The sequence below is a fragment of the Diceros bicornis genome, chromosome X (assembly GCF_020826845.1).
Source record: "Diceros bicornis minor isolate mBicDic1 chromosome X, mDicBic1.mat.cur, whole genome shotgun sequence".
Lineage (NCBI taxonomy): Eukaryota > Metazoa > Chordata > Mammalia > Perissodactyla > Rhinocerotidae > Diceros > Diceros bicornis.
Window position 1 is genome coordinate 16,641,461 of NC_080781.1, and position 13,756 is coordinate 16,655,216.

General features: G+C 44.0%; 1 protein-coding gene across 7 annotated transcripts in view; it reads right to left on the reverse strand.

Moving 5' to 3' along the window:
• The window catches only part of BCLAF3 (BCLAF1 and THRAP3 family member 3), a 61,219-nt gene extending 55,991 nt beyond the window's left edge, over positions 1 to 5,228 (reverse strand). For 4 of the 7 annotated variants that reach the window (XM_058535550.1, XM_058535551.1, XM_058535549.1 and 1 more), the window contains exons 1-2: positions 4,771 to 5,056; positions 2,866 to 3,038 (exon numbers count right to left, since the gene is read on the reverse strand). The gene's annotated coding sequence lies outside the window, so the exon portion shown is untranslated. The other 3 variants (XM_058535546.1, XM_058535548.1, XM_058535547.1) reach the window with 3 other exon arrangements.
• Positions 5,229 to 13,756: the final 8,528 nt, after the last annotated feature.

The following is a 13,756-nucleotide window of genomic DNA, read 5'->3' on the forward strand; positions in this document are numbered from 1 at the left end:
TCTCTCACACACACAAAAGGTTAAATAAACAAACAGAGGAGTAAGGGCATTTTAAAAGGTGTAAGAACAAAGGTTAACCATTAGAACAAAAATACAAACCTTCCTAACTACCCCTCCCCAATTTTTTTTAAATAAAATAGCAAAAAATACACCTCATAGCAAAAGAAACAGCAAATATAACAAAATACACATAATTATAAAACATTATGATACAGTTGAGACCAAACATACCAGTCCTAACAATAAATGAAGATAGAACAAACAAAAATATATACACTCACATGACTATAACATAGCAACCACCTTTATGAAACAAAAACTACAGGAGATGCAAGGAGATACATAGAAACACACTAATAATAGGAGACTCTCAGTGGTATATTAGACAGATTATGTAAACCCAAAATAAGGAGATAGAAGGTCCAAACAGCATAATCAATAGGGTAAATCTCAAGAATATTTATCAAACTCCCTCTGATACTAGAGAATACATATTCTTCTCAAGAGCTTACAGTACATTCACCAAAAATAATCATATATTAGGTCACAAAGAAAACATCAGTAACTTCCATAAAATAGAAATATTACAAACAATACTCTCTGATCATAATGCAATCAAACTAGAATTTACTAACAAAAACAAAAAACAGAAAGGCCCTTCCAGCTAGAAATTTAAAAACTTCCTATTAAACAACTCCTGGCTATTCTATAACAAATTATAGATTTTAAAAGAAATAATGACAATGAAAGCACTATATATCAGATTCTGTGGGATGCATTTAAAGCAGTGATCAAAGGAAAATTCATTGCACTAAACATATTTCTCAATAAAAATGAAAGAATAAAAATAAATAAATTTAGGGGCCAGCCCGGTGGTTATGCTTAAGTTCGCACGCTCTGCTTTGGTGGCCCAGGGTTCACAGGCTTGGATCCCGGGTGCAGATCTATGCACTGCTTATCAAGCCATGCTGTGGCAAGCATCCCACATATAAAGTAGAGGAAGATGGGCACAGATGTTAGCCTAGGGCCAATCTTCCTCAGCAAAAAGAGGAGGATTGGCAATGGATATTAGCTCAGGACTAATCTTCCTCAATCAATCAACCAATCAATCAATCCATATGTTCCCAAAGTAAAAAACAACAACTAAAAAATAACAAGGTAAACCAAAAGAAAGCAAAAGGAAGGAAATAAGAAAGAGAAAAGTAGAGGGCCGGCCCGGTGGCTTAGTGGTTAAGTGCACGTGCTCTGCTACTGGCGGCCCGGGTTCGGATCTGACACACCGCTTCTCCGGCCATGATGAGGCCGCGTCCCACATACAGCAATTAGAAGGATGTGCAACTATGCCATACAACTATCTACTGGGGTTTTGGGGGCAAAAAAAAGAGGAGGATTGGCAATAGATGTTAGCTCAGAGCCGGTCTTCCTCAGCAAAAACAGGAGGATTAGCATGGATGTTAGCTCAGGGCTGATCTTCCTCACACACACACACAAAAAAGATAAAAGTAGAGGAAGAGAATAGAAAACTAGATCTAAGTAATAAATCAAAATTCTATAGTGTTTGAAAAACTTAAAATATATAAACCACTATATAACTTGACTAAGAAAAAAGGGAGAAAGCACAAATATACAAAATAAGAAATGGTAAGGGAGAAATAACCATTGAAATAGAAGAAAAAATGTTAACTCATAAGAGATTACTTTGCAGCCCTCTATCTAATAAACTTGAAAACTCAGATGAAAGGGATACTTTGCTAGAAAAATACATATTACTAAAATTGACCCCATTGGAGTTAGAAAGCTTAAACAGGCCAATTTCCATAGAAGAAATAGAAAAAGTTATTAAGGAAATATCCCATGAAAAAGCATCAGGCCCAGAGGGTTTCACAGGGGAATTCTACCAAACCTTCATCAGATAGCCTCAATGCTCTATATTATTCTAGAGCTGGCATATTACCAGAAGGATCAAGCCTACAGGAATATCAACCTTTCGCGAAAGATGAACCAGCCAAGGAGACTGAGAAGGAACATCCTCTGAGGAAGGAGGGAACTCTGGAGCATAGAATCTCACAAACTAAAGGAGGATGTTTCAAGAAAGGAGGTTTTCACGGCAAAAGCTGCACAGAGATCCAATAAAAGGAATGAAACATCTGAACACACGGCTTGAGGACTAAGTGGAAGGTAAGGAGACTGAGCAAGCCAATTATTAACAACTCCTCCTAACAGTTTGGCTGGAAGGGGAGGAGAGAAACTGGGTTGTGGCTGGGTGATAGGGGTCTAGGGAGGAGGTTCTGAAATGGAGCAACTTGAGTAGGTTTATTGTTGATAAGGAGGGACTATGTGCCTGGCATTGGGGATATAACGTAGAATGAGTCATAGTAGAGATGAGTCTAGGTCCAACTAGTTCAATGTTTCCTTTGATTCCTTAATATCGACTCCAAATAATGTAGTCAATTTCTCTCAATATTCCACATTTACATATTACCTTCTTCAATGGTGCAAATTGAATTTTTATCAGCAGTCAGATTTTATGTTAATTTAGCAAACATTACTAAGTGCCAGTGACTGCTCAGGGCAAGACATACAAAGTTGGAGAGACCTAGTTTCTTTCCTGGAGAAGCTAAGTCTTCAGTGGATAAGAAGGCTCACAGAAGCGCCAGTACTTCCTGGTTCACTAAGTCTCTTGCAAATTCTATCTCATTTAATCCTCCCAACAAGCCTTTGAGGAAGCTGAAATCACCTCCATTTTATAGGTGAAGAAACCAAACCTCAAAAAGGTTAACCAATCCACCCCAAGTGACAGACTCGACACTAGAATCCAGGTTCTCAGACTCCAATACTAGCACTTCCCCACCTTGCAACTCCTACCTTCGGAAGGATGACCCTGAAGAGAATGCCTGGTCATTTGTGCAGATGCTCAGTCAGCAGAATTGGACGTTAGCATGCTGGAGAATAGTTGACATCTTGCATCACATCTAAAATTGCCATCTAAATTTGGAAAGTAGCTTTTACGCCCTCTAGCTGCCTGGATATTCCGTAGCCTGCAGGGCACAAAGACTGTTTTATTTATCACAATCCCAAGGACTGTGTTTTATTTAGCTTTATACCTGTCCCCCTCAGCTTTATATATAGTGCCTTTAAATATTTTCTCCTTCAATATTTGTACAGATTCATTCATTCACCTAATTTCATAACTCGGATATCGTTTTGAATATAATCTAGGGCAGCAATATAAAACTTCAAATTTAAGAAGTGAAAATGTGGAGGCAAACGGTATCACAGAATAGCTTTTTGAACTCAGAAATTTGCTTTAAAAAATCAAGATGCTTTTGTGCTCTGAAATTTTTACAAGATGGCAATAATTACCAACAAGACAAAGTATGTTTAAATGTACTGTCCATAAATATCTCATTTGACTCTTAAAACCACCCCGCAAGACAGGTAAGGCAAATGCTCTATAATTCCGTTTACACAGTTGAGGAAATAGTCCCTTAGAAAAGGTAAGTGACTTGTTCAAGGTAATCAGATATACTGGAATTCAAGGAAGTCCTGACTTCGGATCTCCTGTTCAGTCTTTGATGCCTTTGCCTTACCTAGGTAAACTGGTAAAGGTGGAATAAAAGATGAGAAACTGAATTGCTATCAACAAATAAGAAAAAAAAAGTGCTAGCTAGAGAAAGATACCTGTATTGTATTGGAGAGAAGAACATAAATGGCCCCAAACTCTTCCTATAGAAATCCTTTAACTGTTGCCTTTTGCTAGGGTGTGAAAAGGGACACTCACAGATTGTTGATGGGAGTGCAAAACGGCACATCCTTTCCAGAGGGAAACTGAGCAATTCACATTTAGAAAAAACAAACCCAACAATTCTATCATCTAGGAATGTACACTAAGGAAGTAATCACGGATGTGCAGATTTTATATTTCTCCAACAATATGTTTAAGTAGTGAAAAACTGGGAATAACCAATTAAATAAATTACTACAGACATATAATGGCATGCTATATAGTCAGGAAAAAAATGGTTACCAAAGAGAATCCACTTTAGAAAAATCATGCATTCATCTCTGCATAAAAAAGATTGGAGGTGTATACCCAGTGTAACCATGTTCACAATGGTTACTTGGAATGGTGAAACAGTGTATCTTCTTCATTGTGGTTTTGCATATTTTAGAAATTTTGTATATAAATGTGTTACTAAATGTTTCTATATATACATGTTTCTAATAAGAGGTATTAAAGGCTTCTGGTGGGGTGTGAAACAGCGGGGCTTTCAAAAGAACATTTTTGTAGCCATTTTAAAAATACCACTAAAAATAAAACATTATTATATCATTACCATTAAAATACCATTGAAAAATAAAGCATTCATTACGAACCCACACCAAAACCTTTTCTTTTCAGTTCCAGTCTCTCATTCATATCAGTTCGAATTCAGGAAAACGCTAAAAAGGTTGCCAGGTCAGAAGTCTGAGACACCTTGATTTCTACCTGCAGTTTTTACTTCGTTCCAGAAAAGAAAAGCAATCACCTAAGAGGCAGCTCGAAAAGCATCTCGGCAGGAAAACATTTGGGAGGGTAAGTTTCTCTCCCATTTCTTTCCCTCCCGACACACCGACAGGACAATCCTGACAGTGACTGGCCCAGTTTCCTAATACACCCTAAAGAAGCACAGGAGATGCGCCCATTTTCAGTATACGTTTCTAAAAAGACAAGTTTTACTTTGCAATGCGGGATAAAGAGCAGCCTTCACTACTCATTCTGGATGTTACCCAAGGAAGATGCCGCCGCGCGGCGGAAAGCCTCCGGAGAAGGACAAAGCGCGGGGCTCCTCGGCTCGGGTCCCGCAGGCGACGCGTCCGGGGCCGCCTCAGGGACAAGGGCACCGTCCCCGGACACCGCCCCCCGTCCTCAGGACAGACGCTCCCAACCGCCGGGGCCGCAGCCTGCCCGACGACGGGGGAGGATCGGGGCCGCGGCAGCAGGTGTCCAGGTCGCCGCGCCTAAGAGAAGACACCGGCCCAGTGGCCTGAAGCAGTGGCAGGGGAGCGGTTCCCCGGGAGCCCGAGGCGGGCCGCCGCATCCTCCCCGCCACCCCAAGAACCGCCCCACCCGGGCCACGGACACGCCTTCCCGCGGGCCGGGGCCTCCCTGCCCCGCCCGCCCCCCAGGGCCGCTCACCCGGCCCCGAAGTCCCCGCCGCCGCCGCCGGCCCCTCGGGCCTCGCCCCTCACTCGGCCACCTCCTCCCCCTGCAGCGGCACCATAGCTACCTCAACCGGGCCGCGGGACCCGGAACCACTTCCTTCCGGAACCGCCTCGTCCCGCCCCCGCCCGGGCCCCGCCCTCTGCCCGCGGCCTCGCGCTGAGCCCGCTCTGCCGCCGACCTCTGCTCTCAACTCTTTCCCAGCGAGGGTGCCCCGCCCCGGCTGCTCTGGCCAGAGCGCCTGCGCCCTCTGCCTGCCGTTCCCACCTCTGCAGCTCTGTCCAGAGCGCGTGCGCCGCGTACCGCCCGCACCCCCGCCCGCGGGGAAGGAAGAACTGCCCTGGGCGTCCAGGTCTGTCCAGGTCTAGGGATCCCGAGGGTCGAGGGTCAGGAGTTGGAGTTCACCTCTCAGTGAGGGGCAGGAGCCTGGTCCCATGAGCCTTCCAGCCTTGTACACAGGAGGCAAAGGTGGAGGAGCAAATGAGCCTTGGCCTTCCAGCCCCTGGCCTGACCCTCAAGGCTCTTCCAGAGCCAGCCTACCTGAACCTGCCCCGCTGTGGCCTCTTTCCCTGCCTACTCAATCACTAACCATTCCCTATGGCCTCAGAGTAAGCTTCTAACCGGGAAACAAAACCTCCCCTCTGGACCTTCCAAATAAGTTAATGGTACCAACATTTCTCCACCGTCCACTTCAAAATATTGACTCATTTTGGTCTGCTCTCTTGATTTCTCTCCTCCCACACACCATGCACCAGCCCCAAAGGTAGTATGTCCTCACTCTTCGAGCTTTCTCACTTGACACTTTGATGCTCTTTTTACCCTGTGCAAGGTTTCTTTTTCAGAGTCCGCCCCATCTGGTACTACCCTCCCTTGTCACTGTCATCTACTGACTGCATTAGTTCTCCTCTCCATCTGAATTACTGCTATCATCCTGATGACTCCAACATCCATCACTGAGCCAAGTTTCCTTAACCCAGTCAACGCAGATGACTTTACCTCTATTCTACTTTATCTATCCATTCCCAGGCACATATTCTAGAAAATCTCGACATCTATCACTCTGTACTGCTCCATCTCTAAAACCTTAAGTTTACAAATCCCATTTATTTGGACTCACAATCCTCATCCTTGCAGTCCTATCTCTCTCTGAGTCCCAACATACTTGTTCTTCAAAGACCACAGAGTTCTCACATCCCCTGAACCTTCTACCTGACTTAAACCCATGGCCTTTAACTTCAGCCACTCTTGTAAGCAGAGCCCCTTGAATTGCCCTTTGACACATCCTAGCATCAAACCACCACCTTAAAACACTCCAGCTGTCTGCATTTTCCATTCCTACATCTGTGTTTCCAAGCACTGCTTGGGAGGTAAAGGCCACACAACTATAATAGAATGACACCACTACAAATTTACGGACACCCACCTCAGTGGAGAGCCTTGGTGCCTCCTAGGAAGTCTTTTCTATGACCTCTCTCATTTCCAGCAATTGCTGTTACTAACCCTTACTACTCTCTTTAAGCCCCATACCAATGACCATTTTCCTCTCTTCATACATGATTTTGCTTCCTGTTTTGCAGAGAAAATTCCTCAGCAGAGTATGTAAGGCCTTTCATTATCTGGTTCATACTTAGCTCTCTAGCCTCTCTCCTGCTCGTACTCAATGCTCTGGCCATACAGAAACGTTTGCAATTTAAGCTGAATACTGCTTTTGCTTCCACTCCATTGCACATATTGTCCCTTCTGTTTGGTTAAGAGGTGTGAGACCCTTTTATCTGCATATATGGCTTCAGTTCAGGAAGATTTTCTTCCATTCTACCTTCAAGAATCGTTTCTGCTCCATTTGTTCTGGTCTCTCTTTTAGGAAGAGCAATTATCTGTGGTAGATCTCTGTTTTATTATTTTCATCTCTATCCTTTTTTGGCATTCTGGCAGACCTGAAATTTGCTTTCAGTATTCCTGACAAGGTTTCCCAAAGCATTATTTCTGCCTCTGTTTTTGCTTAAATTCTGTCATTGAGATTTTAGTTCCCTGGCATCGTTTCCTTCTCTCTCTCTTTCTCTTTCCCTCTCTCTCTCTTTCTCTCTCTCTCTCTCTCTCCCCCTCTCTCTGAAGTCATCCTATTGAGTTTCCATCTCATCCTTTCATTTCCTTATGAATTTCTGTTCTGGTTTTATAGAAGGCCTATCTTCTTGCAAAAGGATGCTAAACTGGTCATAAAATTTTTCTTTTGGATTCAGTAGTCAGTCATTTTCAGAACTATGTTCTTCTTTCTCTTCCAAGATTAGTTTTTGTGTTTCTCTTTCTCTCGATATATATATATATATTTTTTTCACTCATCTTTGAACAAGGTGATCTTTGTTCATACTTGTTGGTTAACAGACAGCACAATTAGATGGCCCTCACCCTATTTTCTGTCTCCTTGTGTGGACAGAGAGGTGAACTAGTTTGCACAAGGTCACACAGCTATTGGTGTGTATATGAATAGCACACACACATACACACACACACACACACACACAAACACACAGAACAAGCCTAAGAGAAAAGGAATATTATCTGCCTTTCCATTTATTTTATTTTTCTTTGGTTTTCATGCAAAGCCAAATCTGCTGTCGAATGCCAAGTATGCTTCATACAAGGATTCTGTATTCATAAGAGTAAGTTATGCTACAATAAGAATCCTAAATAGTAATAAGTGGCTTGTAATCAGTGGCTTATAACAACAAATGTTTATTTCTCACTTACATTTCAAGTCCATCATGGGTCAGCTTTGGTTCTTCTGTCTGGGACCGAGGCTGAAGGAATAGACCCTAGCAGAGACATTACTGGTGTCATATCAGAAGAAAAGGAGCAAGAATGGGACCATGTACCAGATCTTAAAGCGTCTGCTTTAATGCTGAATCAGAAACTCTAGAGGTGGGGCCCAGCACAGTTTCAGCCCTCCAGAGGATTCTGAAGCACGTTCAAGTTTGAGAGCCACTTCTCTATGGCTTGTATTCTCTGTAACCCAGAAGATGGACAAAGAGGCTTGATGAAATTCAGAGTAGTTTTTAAACTACTAATTCTTAAACCAGAAAAAAAATATTTCAAATTAAAAAAGAGAGAGAATCAGGCTTCAATATAGACTTAGACCAAGCGCCCACTGTCATTGTCATTTTTTTGGAGGGACACTGCTTGTGGGGAAACCTGCCAGCTACCTGATGTGTATCTCCAGCCGTCCTTCTGGATAGCTTTTTTTTTTTTAAATAATTTTATTTATTTATTTTCCCCCCAAAGCCCCAGTAGATAGTTGTATGTCATAGCTGCACGTCCTTCTAGTTGCTGTATGTGGGATGCGGCCTCAGCATGGCTAGAGAAGCGGCCCGTGGATGCACGCCCAGGATCCGAACCCGGGCCGCCAGCATCGGAGTGCATGCACTTAACCGCTAGGCCACGAGGCCAGCTCTGGATAGCTTTCTTTTTAAAATGCTGATGTGAGAGTAAGATAATTAGGAAGAAGTAGGACGAATAGTTTCTCATCCCTTGACAATGCTGTTGGCCCAGATTTTTCTCATAGTGTTGGTATAGATGGTTTGTATTGCATTGGTCATGCCTTCAGCATCTCCATTAGTCCTATAACCCAGGACTGCCAGAACCAGGTGAGTTTTCTCTTTCCTTAACTAGCTGCCTTTGGCTGAGCTCCTTGGTACTGTCAATGAACATTGGTGTACAGGGCTGAGCTGGCCCCGTTTCCCGCTCCCTGTCTTCTGTCCCATGAGATAGGCAGGTTTTTTTGATGGATGCTGTTCTTTCTTTACCTTTACTTTTTAAGGGCTTTGTCAACAGTGGAGTTCAGACAGAAATGATTTATGTTGTTTGGAAGAAAATGGTTTTAGACAGGCTTATGCTGCAGATTCCTTTTGCTCATTCTAGTCACTGCCTTTGTCTGTTTTCCTACTGACGTGGAGGACAAATTCCTAACCAAGATTGGGTAGCTGCTACCAACCCACTGGTCCCATAAATTATTTCTCAGGAACTCTTCTGGGATGTAAGATGTGAAGCAGCTTGGCCCTGGTTCTGAAAGTCACATCATATTTGTGGTTTTAAAACAATGTGTCACAACTCAGCCATTATTTCGAGAACAACTGGATTGACGTGCACTACCTGCATGGATGCAAGGCAAAAAAGAACGATGAGGTTAGGTTTAAAACTTAATTTTGCTGCAAAATAATTTTTTCAAAGTTCGTTACTCCCCTTATTTAAATCCAAAGCTCTTCCCCCAAATCCTTGATAGATTCAGTTCTTGTATCTCTTCCGACCACTGGCAGTCTGGTTGTGTGTCCTGGCACAACCCAGGCACCAATTCAAAATTCATTAAGCTCTCAAAAATTTCATTTGCCTGATAAATTTTCTTTGTTTAGCTCCATATTTATTAAGTATGCCACAGTTTTTTCTTAATTTTTTACACCAATTCTCACTCTCCCTTAGACTGGTAGGGAGAGAGAACATACTGGACCCTGTGGTAGACTTTATAATAATACAATCCGAATATTTACTGCCCCTCTTTTCCCAGGCCCCCACTTGAAAAGTGAAAATGACATATGTGGCTCACATTCTATTCCCATTGGACAGCTCTGGTCTACGTCACTCATGGCATGGCAGACACAACTAACTATCCACCAAATTACTTGTGCTCTTCTTTGCATAGTACAGCAATATCTCTGGTAAGAAGCAAACCAGCCAGGGACTACACTTCCCAGCATCTCTTGCATCTAAGTGGGACCATGTGAAAGGTTCTTGCCAATGAAATATGAGTGGAAATGGTATGTGTCTCTTAGAGGCCAAGGTGGTTGGGGAGCAGTGTGCCTTCTCCATAATTTTTCTCTGTTCTGTTGGCTTGATGCAGAAAAACATGATAAAATTGGAAGATGAGGAAGCGACAAGATGGAAGGAGCCTGGTCCCTGAATTACCACTCAGAGGAGAGTTGTAATAAAGAACATCTGTTTTGGACTTCGCATGAGGGAGGAAAAACTTCTATTGTATTTGAGACATTCCGCATCTTGTGGCGGGTTGGGGTTGGGGGGAGTATTGTTATAGAAGCTAACATTACCTTAACTAATACATGTGATCATTTCCTTCCCTTTAGCCAGTGATTAGCTTAAGGGGTCAGTGTAAGAGCTAGTACTGGCCAATGAGAAGTAAAAATCTGCTGGGAGCTTCTGGGAAAGGTTTCCTCCCTGGTAGAAGGAGACAGCAGTACAAGGAGCAGCCAGCCACTAACGTCTTCATGCCTTTGATCACGATGGCATGAGGATGGGATGCTGGTGCCAGAGCAAAATTCTTAATAGCTAAGACACTCAAAGAAGTGCTGCCCCATAATCCTGATGTCATTGAGCTGCCTTTGGAGCTTGTTATATATTATGTGTGATTAATAAGTACTCTTAATATTGAAGCCACTTTCTGCTGTGTGTAGTGGAACCATCCAAACCGCTATACTTATTCTCAATAAAAAAAAAGCCTTCATTCAACAAGATCTATTGTGGGGCTACTCTGTGACAGGTGCTGTTCTAGGTGCTGGGGATCCAAAAGCAAACACAAAACCCAGGATCCTTGCGACTGACAGCTCATGATAGAATGTGGATCTGGCAGAAAGATATGCAGATCAGAGGCCATGGATTTTAATTCATAGATTTCCTCAGAAAAAACTGTGTTTATTCACTCACAAATATTTACTGAATACTTGTGTTAGGTGGTAGGAATATGGCAGCCCTGCTGTCAGGAAGTATATAGTGAGGGAAACAGACATTAATCAAAGAATCACACAAGTAAATGTCTCACGACAGCAGACCTGACCTCATCACCCATTGCAATTGCAAATAATAACTTCTTAAATGATTTGTTTACTGTCTCTCTTCCCTGCTAGACTATGGGCTCCAGGAGGGTGGTGACACTATCTAGCCTCATTCTCTGCTCCATCCCCATCCTTAGCAAAATGCTTGGCATGGAATAGAGAGTGGGTATCCATACATAGTTGCTTCATAAACGAGAATTTATGACATGGGTTTCCTCCTGGGTGAGGAAAAAAATCTCATACCAACTGTCTATTCTCCCAAATGGAGGGTGCAGGTATTCTGCTGGACTGAGCCAGAGAAAGAGATCAAATGCCCTCAACAGAAAATTCCCAGGGATTTGCAAAGTCAGCAACAACTTCTGGCAGAGAAGCTGGTTTAGATCAATCGGGAAACTTGCAAATATAGCTAGGAGATGTGTAGACAGGCAAGAGCCACTAGGGATTGGGTCTATGTGATTTGCCCACGCAGGAACTGTGAGGTGTGCTGGGCCAGGGCAAGCACGGGCCCCAAAGCAAACCTTGGGTTTGGAGCCCAGCTGTGCACTTCCTGGCTGTACATGACCTTGGACAAGCGATGTCACCTGTCTTGACCCTCATGGTAAAGCAAGCACGTGCTTCTCTCAGCAAGTCATTCTTAAGGTTAAGAGAGAGAATGTGTGGAAAGCCCTTAGCACAATGCCTAGCTGGCTCGGTCCGGTTCTTCAGAAGCAGACTCTGAGAACAATGAGCATGCAGGAAGCGCTCGAGGGAGTGAAGGAAGCAGGAGGGAGAACTTGGGCTGCAACGCAATCTCAACAAAGGCCTCAGGGGAACCCAGAAGCTGTGACAGCCCTTCCGAGTTGTCCCACCTTGAGGCAAGTGTCTTTATACACTCGAGTTATCCTGTCATTGGATACAGACTGCCCAAGGGAGGCGGTTTAACCTTGGGGAGGCAGCCTCCTTCAGTCAAGGGCAGTTCTCGGAGAGGAACTCACCAACAAGCCTCAGGAACTGTACCTCCAGCATCTAGAAGGAGACATCTGGAAGGACAAATATCTCAGTTCTAAAGGGCAGGTCTGTCCAGGTGGCGCACCACGACATCCACTACACTAGCATTTTTTTTAATAATTTTTTTTACAATTTCATTTATTTATTTTTTCTCCCAAAGCCCCAGTAGATAGTTGTATGTCATAGTTGTACATCCTTCTAGTTGCTGTATGTGGGACGTGGCCTCAGCATGGCCGGAGAAGCGGTGCATCGGTGCGCGCCCAGGATCCGAACCCGGGCCGCCAGTAGCGGAGTGCACGCACTCAACCGCTAAGCCACGGGGCCGGCCCCTACACTAGCATTTAATACGAACATTTAAAGCTATTACAGCAGCTGTTTAAAATTTCCCAAAGCCTGCTGAGGACACAAAGCTTCCTCATTGTCAAAGCATAACTTCCCAAATGTTAAAAGCATAATTGTGATGTAAATATACTCGAGCATGTGTCAGGAATGTGTTTACCTCATTAAGGAGCAGGATGACAAAGCTGGATCAAGGGATGATGTGGGGACCGCTTGTTATGCGCACACGGATGTAGCTATATACATAGCAACATGCGTATATTTCGTGGGGAGAAGATGGCAAAGTTAGATCCAAAATTGTTTAGTGCCCTCCAGGGACAAACAGACATAACCTTTGGAGTTAGCTTTTCTACAGGACAAAAGTCATCTGCAACTTTCTGTCTACAAGTGAAGAACTCCAGAGACTGGGTCCTAGTCGATAGCACATGCTCAGTCATACGAAGTTACATCCTATGAGACTCAGCAGCCCCTGGGGCTGCCTTGTTGCAACCACACTGGAGCAGGGCTTTGAAAGGGCGCACAGGTATCTTTTGGCCTTATTTCCACGTTCTAGATAATGTCTTACCATCGGTGAACACTGAACCTCATACCAGCCATTGGGGCTGTCACCACACAGGGGTGGCCCCTGAGAACCCTTCAGAAGGCCAGGTCCACTGAGCAAATGGAATTTATTCTTTCCTCCCAGTGGTACCAGTAAGATTCAGTTTGTTCTAAAACACCCTTTGAACCCCACCGTGGGGACTGCATTCCATCCAACATGCCCTCTGCACGTCTACTTTGTGGGACCCACCCCCTTCCTAGCTGTCACTTCTTTGTCGACAACTGTCTGGTTGTTTCAAAGGTGAGCCTGCACACACCTCTAGGAAGATGTGATTAAAAGACTAGTATAGCCGACGGGGAGCTCTTGGCTCTAATTCAAAAAAGAAGTTACTTTACACAAAGGTTCAATTCCCTGGGACTCTATTCCTTGCATTTTGCGTTTCCTGAGATAAGGTGAGATGGGGAAAGCCTGCCTTAATACTTTCTTGGAAGTCCAGAAGGTTGGCTGCTTTAGACCTTTCCCCTGACACCAACCATCCCTCAGTGCCAATCGAAAGGATTAAACTTGGGCATTTTCTAACTGCCGCACAGAAGCTTCTGGCTTATTTACCGCAGAGCTGAAAGGAGAAGTGGGGAGTGAATTCTCCAGGTGTGACATCTGAAGCCTATCAGCTCCTTCTGCCTTTTGCAAAGTGCCCCTCCAGGCTCTGGGCTTGGAAGGGGTGACTTCTTTCCACAGTGCAGAGTGCCCACTGTCTTGGACCCTGACCTGGACCTTAGGGCCAAAAAAAAGAAAAGCCAGCACTGAAACGCTCCCTCCCTCCTGGTGAACATGGGCCATCTGTCCCAGAAACAT